General features: G+C 42.1%; 1 protein-coding gene across 4 annotated transcripts in view; it reads left to right on the forward strand.

Annotated features, from left to right (window-relative positions):
• Positions 1–9170, forward strand: part of LOC128875378 (teneurin-a) — a 770168-nt gene that overhangs the window by 275049 nt on the left and 485949 nt on the right. The gene's annotated exons all lie outside the window — the stretch shown is intronic.

Below are 9170 nucleotides of genomic sequence, written 5' to 3' on the forward strand. Positions count from 1 at the left end.
CGCGGGAGAGGCTGGACGCGTCTATAGAGGCGCGCTTACAAGAGGATAGGACGAACCGGATCGGTGGACGCGGGGCGTCGCTGGTCTGTAGCCTCGATGAATCGATGACCGCTTTTAGTAATGATGTGTACATGGCAGGCCATCCTCTCCCATTGGAACGTCGGGGTCAACGTAGGATGTGCGCGGCTGTACGTTACGTTGGCCCGCTCGTGTATGTAGTGGTAGCCAGAGTTTGCCAAGGGGGACTTATTACATCCCTGGAATTACCATATAAATTATCGCGTGATGAACCCGCCGGAGTGCGAAACGGTGCACGCTCTGGCCTTTGTCGAGGTTTCGGTTATGGTTAATCGGCCACGCCGTTTAATTGACATTCTGGGCCGCAAAATAACGCCTGTCCCGTGCCCCGTGCAATTTTCTTCGTCTCCCGACAGTGTACCTCGTCAATCGCTCCTATCCCAATGGCGTCGCGCCAGGGATGCAATACTTCTGTTGAATTCAAGAGACTGGGCCCAAAAGTTACGAATGGAGATTACTTTACATTTAATGCAGTTAGTGTTCTTTAATACACTGCATCTCTCTGAAAGTATCAACACTGAGAATGATAATTATTGGGATCCAGGTGAGACCGATTTGTACACTTACTATATATGCACAAATATATTTCGGACATTTCAGATATACAACTCCGGATACAACGAATACTTGTGGAAACCAAATATCAGACTGTCGTGCAGAAAGATCGTAAAAATAATGCTGCTCTTTTGAAGATTTTTAGATCTTATATACTAGAACTCTTGGGTGGAGAGGGGTTATCTCGTCTAGGATGAGACATTCGTGTCCCCACAAACTTTCTGTAGGATTTTTGGACTTATTGTTAGATAAGTATGCAAAAAACAAGACTGACTAATTTCTTTTAAAAACATTGGTTCGGATATCCTTATCTGTACTGAATCGCTAGGTTGGTCATCCAACATAATTTATACTTTCTTCCCCAAAAGCTGCCCACCATCCTGTCTTCTTAACCAATCCACTATATATCGACTTCAGCGGGACACCTATCCCCCGCGAATGATGAAGTGCCCAGACAGCCATCCAACAAAGATCCCCGTGGAAGGTACAAATCGAAGCCCATTACAGTTTATTGGCTCAACGGTACAGCGATTGTCGTTCAAGTCTCGGGACGCCATTACCCTCTGCGTCACGTACTCTCTCTCTTGGAGCATATTCCGCTCGCGATGCGTGCCGCGGTATATGCATAATGTGATCGCGAGATTCGCGCGTGGCGTGCAAAGCAAAATTTAATGGTATACGTAACGCTCGACGGAGAGACGCAGGTCGCGATGTAATCAACTGGTATTCAAATTTTCGCGGGCAAGGGATCGTCATCGAAGATGGAGTCGAGCGTTTACGTGTCGCGGAGAGAAGAGGCTAGGCATCGAGGGCTGCACGGGAAAGTCGAGGCGAGATTACGGACAGACATAATTATCCTACGTGGCGATATCAAGGCGGGGCGTGTAAAAGACTGAAGAGGAGGTGTCTAGCGTTTAAGATCCAAACCGTGGCCCCTGTTGACGAGGACGAGGGCGATGAATATGCAAACCCCCGTCTCTCGCTCACTCGAGGCAGATCCAGAGCCCTGACTGGGGGTAAAGGGCCAGGAGAGTCTATGTTTCATGCATTCAGATGCCCTTCTTACGTTCCCTATGCTGGACGGCGGAGGAGTTGAACAATGTCCCCGGGTGTTGGCTTCATTAGATGCCGTTTAAAAACTCGGCCCGCATTTCTCGCGGCATTCCCGCCGCGACGTGCCATGCAAATCCCACTCAATTCGCGCGAACACGGGGAAACTCTTAAAGCCTTTTATAGCACGGCTTTTCTAAGACTGAATTCGTGGTCTGAAAGTCGGAGTGCCACTATATTCTCGAGTGTGGGGCGGTATTACGAGGCGACTTTTCGCGGTTTTACGTCTACATACCGCGTACTTTGACTCCAGTGCGCGCGTGTTTCTAGATGTGGGCGCGAACGTACCCATCGAGGCTTTTTAACCCCTTTCTAAGAGGCTACGTACGACTCGTGCAGACTGATTTATGTTTACGGAGCTAAGAGCGACGGAGAGACGCGATGGAATCCGGCAACCGCTTAACATTCCGCCGCCCTGGGTTTCTTGGGAGCGTTATGGCGAACACTTTGGCTGGATGGCCTTCGAATTCGATTAGCAATCGATTCAGGGTGATGCTTTCGGCTTCCTTTTGCTAACTGTCAATAGCAAAATATTACGAAGCCTTACTAAATAATTCCTGAAATCTACTGTAGGAATTACAAGAACCGGAGTGAACGACTACGAGTTCTGAAATAATTGGTAATTTATTTTAATCACTTATGAGACGCACTTACTCATTCGCTCTCTTTTTCCTTCTGACACACTTCTTCTATTCGCTCACCGTTCTTTCATCTCGCACTCCTTTCGCACTTATTCTTCCATCCTCTCTGTCCTCATACCTGCCATTCACACGATCGTTTCCAAACATTCCATCTATCGCGCCCTTCCATTCGCACATGTAAACATTCACACACCTAATAGCTCGTTGCTTTCGCGGTTGGCGATTTGATGCCAGACTATGTCAATTAAAATCACAGATAAAGTGTCAATTTCTCAAATACAAATTCGACGTCAGCATCAGAACTACGAACGGGATAATAAATTTCCTAGAAAATTACAAGACTGAAACGATTCCCTTTACGTCCGTCCCCCAATTTTTATCCAGGAAATTAGAGTCGTCGTGGCATTGTTTGCCCGACGAAGCGTCATATTTCACGCACGAACGAAACTTGAGGAACGTAATTGAACTCGGGGCGGAGCCAGGCTGGTAAGAAGATTCGTTGGACGCATCCGACGTCAAGACGAGTAGGGGCATTAGGGAAAAAGTTGGTCTTATTATTGAGGTGGGTCACACGTGTATATTATTGCCAAGAAGTTGCCACCTCCCCTTTTCACGGGAACGAGCCACCCGGAACGTGAAAGTTTTCCGATACTTACTTAACGACGATATCGCTCTCATAAGGGAAGGGAATGCATCGCCTACGACCCACAGTTCCCTTGCTCTTAGCATTGGTTTGCGACAGTCTACGCAATGATTGGCAGATTACTTATTATTATAAGATCCATAGATCTAAATAAAGCATTACGATATCAATGAAACATTACTCTATTTTGAGATTGTTAAAGAATGTTTACATTAGAAGGTAAATAATGGGACCCGGATACTTGAATAATGAACAATTTTAATATATATGATTCGAAGAGAGTGATTTGAGTGATTTGCTTTTTGACAGCACTTATTTTTACGTGTAGTATCACCCTCTGCTCGACTGTACCACCCGTCCGGCCTCACCCTATATATTTCCAACACTCTAAGTAAAACTGGAAGCTAGTATAATCCAAATTCCCCTGAAAAAGAAATTACAACAGCAGGTAAGAGGGCATCCAGTCTTTTCATAAAAGACCATAGTCCTTTTCTATATAGCCTACCATTTTACGTCATGGAGGAAGGCACTGTAATGGCAGGTATCCTTCGTATAGTCAGCAGTTCCGCGACAGGCTTCCACGTGGAAGTTTTTATATTGTACAAGACTGTCATATTATCGGCCGTTAATGCCACGTGTTATAAGTTATAGCAATAAGAGTACCCTACGGTTGGGTACTCCGCGTTTATGGGCCCTTACGGGAGTGTTCTATTAAAAGGGTGGATGCTGTTCTTAATACGCGAAACGAAGAATAGGGGGTCAAACCGTGATCGTAAACAATGCTCCATAAAGCATCTAGCTTCCGATGTTATCGTTATGGTTCTCGTGCGATGCAATTACGTTCTTAAGCGATCCGAATATTTTGCAAGAAATCAGCGCGAACATGTAGGATAATATACATATAGGCTCAAGTAGGGCACGAATATTTTTTGGAGCGTTTGGAAATGGAAGATGAATTTGGTGATCGAATACAGAGATGGATTATCTGGGAACGTGTGTAGCTCGAGCGAAATTAGAGTGGAGTGATTGGTCTGTGGCATCCACTTTTCAGCAGGGGTTATCCAAACATTTCTTATAGCCAGGGCTGATATCTTAACACAAAATCTACCAACACCGGTTAAATGACTGTTCTCATATATGTGTATACTGTTCTTATATACAATATTTCATACATTTAATTTAAATTATAATTTGTTTGCCGCGTGCCGTAAAAGAGCGTCAACTTCTGTGTGTGCGTATAATTGCACACGCCTTGTATCGGATGGTTTCGCGGCAGTTGCTCGAAATCATTTGAAACGATCAGTCATATTATGTTACAATAAAGGACTATTAATTAGTTTGAGAGTTTTATTACGTTCTTTACTTAATTTTTGGTTTGTATTGGTCCCACAAACAAAAATATACTTTGCAATACATTCTGAATATTGCACTCACAGTTCGTGAGTGGAACTGTGATCCACTAAATGGTCATGCAACCCTCTAGTAACGGTTACGCAATGCCCAAAACCAGAGTGGAGCAACACTAAGATCCCCCCAGGTTCTCAGGAGCAGAAGCTGGAGTGCGTTCGCGAGTTCTTCGTTAACTGGGCTCGTCGTCGAGTTTTCCGATTTACTTACGGTTTGACAAGTCTCCCACGTTCCCACCAGGCCTGCACGCGAGCACGAAGGAGGCGTTGAAGGGCCACCGAAACAAAACATCCCAAAGCACCCTCGTCTGTAGAGGATGCGACCTGTTAGCCGCTATTGAGGCAAGTGAGAAAAGTGGCTCTGGAGAGGTGCCCGGCGATGCATAAGGGCACGTATCCAGAAGGACGGCTTATCCCTCGCCTGGCTTCTCGACGCATTGAAATTTATTAACGCGACGCCTAACACCGCGGAATATTCCGTCATAAATTTCGTCGCCAGGGCTGAGTCCTGGAGCTTCAACTCAATGAGCAGCGAACTATGTTCCTATACAAATATATCGATGAGTAGACAAAATTTTCTCTAAATTTCTATAAATATGGATTGTAAGATTTATTGTGTATCAAGCTATATACATACATACGTCGCAGAATAAAGAGTTTGTGGACGAAAGGTGTCTGTGTCTCCTTACTAACTTGTGTACGTATACCAGTGTACTCAGCTCAGCTTAGAGCCTCTTTCTTAAGGGAAGCCTGAACGTTTGGACTAGCGCGAATCCGTAGATTCGCTCGTTTTGCTTCTCATCGTGATTTCTCCGATTCTATTATCCACAACTGAATAAAATTAAGCTCATTATTTCTGTCATACTTTAAGAAAAGGTACGTTTTGTGCAAAGAAACAATGATTTTTGTAACCCTTTTTCGGTATATTTCCAAAGCCACTGCAAGCGTAAAAGTTAACATTTTTTGATGCAAGTAAGCTTAAATTAAAGCGTAAAGTATAACAAAAATAATGAGCTTACTTTAATCAAGTTTTGACTAATACAATCGGAGAAATCAAGATGAATTGCAAAACGGGCGCATTTAGGAGTTCGCTCTAGTCCAAACGTTCAGGCTTCCCTTAAAAATCATCTGTCGCGACATCAGTATCTTTAAAACATTTCGTCGGATCTCTGTTTATTTGCTCTTCCATCGAGTCGTCGACTTTCGGAATTGAAACCTACGTTTCTGGGGCATGTAGACTGCAAACTTGTCGAGGAAACTACCCGAACACGGTGGCGAACGACCACGAAATTACCCACGTTCGAGTACCGATATCGAGTGCGGGTCGTCGTCGCGAAGGCGTGCCCAGGGAGGATTCAGCGGGGTTGGTCTTGTTCCTGGTAGCGATTTCAAACCGAAATTTCATAGTCGAGGGAACAGCGAGCAGATCTTAAGGCGGTCGATCGGTTCGCTCGGATCGTACCCCCGAGCATCAATCAGCTGTCTCCGCAATCAAGGGTGAGCTACTCACCGCGAGGACGTCTCCATGGGAATTTCGAGAGGTATCCGCTACTCAATTATCTGATCCCGTACACACTGAAGATGTTATTGATCGGAGGATACTCCGTTCCTGGCGAGGTAGACGACTGGAGTAATCGAATACACCGAATCTTTCCTGGCTTAGATCACGGGGTCGGTGAACTTCTCAGAAGAGCGATGGCAATTTTAGACAACGTGTAATGTTACAAAGATGAGATTACATGTTATATTAATGTATTGATTGCCTTCTATGCCTGAGTTACAAGAAGATAAGAGGTTTATCTAGCATTGAAAGTAAACAACTCATTTTTTGAAGTGTAACTTCTTATTCGACGTCAGACGGATTTAACGTTTGCGGAATGCAGAATGAGGTAGGAAAGAGAATGTGAGAAAGTGGGTGCGTGGAATGCCAAAATCATTGCATCGCAAGTGCCTTGCATCATCCTCCAAATTTTTGGAAAGGATTAATCAAATTTCACCATTGTGTCTAAGAAGTTACACTTGAAACGCGCGGTATTCCATGCATCCACTTTTCGCTATTATTCGAGCCGAGGGATCGTTCGAATAATCTTTCGTCGCGAGTAGTACCTATTACCAGGTCTCGCTACATGGAGGTTGCTGCTAGTGGAAACCCGGAGATGGAAGAAATCAAAGTTCCTTCGATCTCCCTCTACAAGGGAGGGAAACGTTAAAATGTATTAAACATGTACATCTCAGAATTATGCATACTATACGCATTGTAAATATTTAATTAATTCGTTTCAAGTCTAATTTTTTAGATACAATGGTGAAATTTAATTTATTCTTCCCACGTATTTCGAAGACGTAAAGAATGATAATGGATACTTGACTACGCTTGTGTGTTTTCCATGACGTTGTCGTAACATTGATATCACTTCAACAATTATACCAGGATTGTATTCTGTTCCTATTAATAATATTACTACAAAATCAACACCGAGCCGTGGCTGCGAAACTATCACATTCGAAATACAGTTTCATGTCATAAGAAATTCTTGAGCAACCGAGAACGTTCTATTATGTTTGATAATACTCTTGCAAGTTAGATTATTAACCCGAAGTTAGATTGTTAATCTAGCCTCGATTTTCATCGATTCGCGCAGATATCGTCGAAACGATGTCAAAAACAGTTTCAGATGTTGGCGTTAGGTATAAATTCCAAGCTATTTAATTAAAATAAAAGCATTATTTGTTTTGTAGTAATTACACCCTTAAATATATATTATAATAAATTAAATGTGTGAATAATATGGTTACTTCTGAGGATACTTGAAATGGTTAATGATTAATCACGATTACCGATTTATGAATCATTAATCACGATCACTGATCACTTGGCAACCATAATCACGGATTACATTTCGCTCATCACTGGGATGCAACCGAATGCACAACTATCCATTATCTCTTTCATGTGTCGAAATTCCTAGCGATACACAAAACACCCCGTGCGGTCTAGACGCAAACACGTCTGTCGGCGTCGAAACGGGAATTATCCGTATTTGATATCGGCGAGCGTCGAGCGAGCAATTCGATTTCATTCGACCTCGAATGACTCCCATCGCCGGTCATGAATGCTTAATGAGCCGGCGTTGTTTGATGTTAAGTGTTATCAAGTTTCACTGTTTCCAATCGCTCTACCAAGGGACGTTTCTTTAAAAATTAAACATACGGTATAAATCGCTATTTACCATAATTTTTCTATACAAAGAAGTAATATTTGTTTTGTTACCCTTTTCTTCTTTCTATTATGTTTATTTGTCTGAAGCAAGTTTGAATATCCGGTCAGGTATACAGTATAATACTTGTTTCTATTATTTTTCACACGAGCTCTTTTCATAGATGTAACATATAATATAAATTACACTTTACAGTGTGAATTATGATTGAATTCAAGAAATTAACAATCATCGCGCGAACAGTATGTTTAAATAACAATTAAAATTAAATTAAAATATCAGGAAATCTTGACATGTTGTCACATGCAAATTCAACTGTTTCCTTTATCATTGTGAAAAGCTTAATGATACCTATTTCCAGTTAAACGAGAGTGAATACAAATTACAACAGCTACGAGAATGACATAACATTTGAATTACTTCCAAACTGATGACGGTTGACAATTTCATGGCTGGTAAAGTATGCTGTTACGGCAACAGTCAGACCAGAAATAAACGGATTATAACATTGAAATGTATGGAACTGTTGCATGTAATACATTTATTTAAATGTCGGTCATCCTCATGACGCGAGAGTCGCGTACATTGTGTCAAATTATTTGGGAATTAAATCTTCAGCTGTTTTTTACCTCGTTGGTTATTGCTCTGGATTTTGATAACGATGGCCATTGTAGTGCTCCAACTGAATTCAATTAAAATGTGAACAACGTAATTGCTCAGGATTGGAATAATAGTGAAATAGATAGTACATTGGATTCTTGATGTAGCCTTAGCTTGACAAATTTAGTCAACTTAATTTTAATTAATTTATTAATCTAGTTTCTAAAACTCTTATTACCAATTATTTAAAACAAGGTATTTCTATTTTCAATATTATTTAAAAAGAAAAATCACCATCGAATAATAGTAATTATAATCTTTGCCATTTTCATTACACATTTTTGATATTTTAATATACTTTTCTATGCACGTCTTAACGATTCATATTAGAGAACACTGTTCGTCAAGCAAGACTGTTAAAGAATTTGTAGCGGAGTACCGGCAGATGTATGTTTTGATTTCAATACTATTTCTATGCACATATAGTATAAAGCACATTTAACGACATTCAATGCTTTGGGAACATAGAAAGTAAGGTTTGAATGTAACTTTCGGTTCGCGGCCCTATTGAGAGAGATGCTAGTGTCACTACTCGTAACACAAGTATGAACAAGGCATAAAGTAGGGGAAGCGTTCGAGCGGTGATTGAGGAGAACGGTTCTATCGAGAGGACCTAACCAGCTCCGGGGGCAGTTTTCGAAACGGGACCTTTTCGGCATTCATCCTTAACGTATCGAGAACAAACATGGTGAATTTCATCGCCCTCCGATGTGTGCAAGTGCTCCGTTACGAAGGGGGTTGAAAATTTGGGAGCTGTTCCACCCCCCCAAAGGGTGCTTATGGGGTGCACGGTATGGGTGATGGCATTTTCTGGATCAGGGGAGTCCAGAGAATGCATTGAGCCCAAAATCGAGACCGT

This window comes from Hylaeus volcanicus, chromosome 4 (assembly GCF_026283585.1).
Source record: "Hylaeus volcanicus isolate JK05 chromosome 4, UHH_iyHylVolc1.0_haploid, whole genome shotgun sequence".
NCBI lineage: Eukaryota > Metazoa > Arthropoda > Insecta > Hymenoptera > Colletidae > Hylaeus > Hylaeus volcanicus.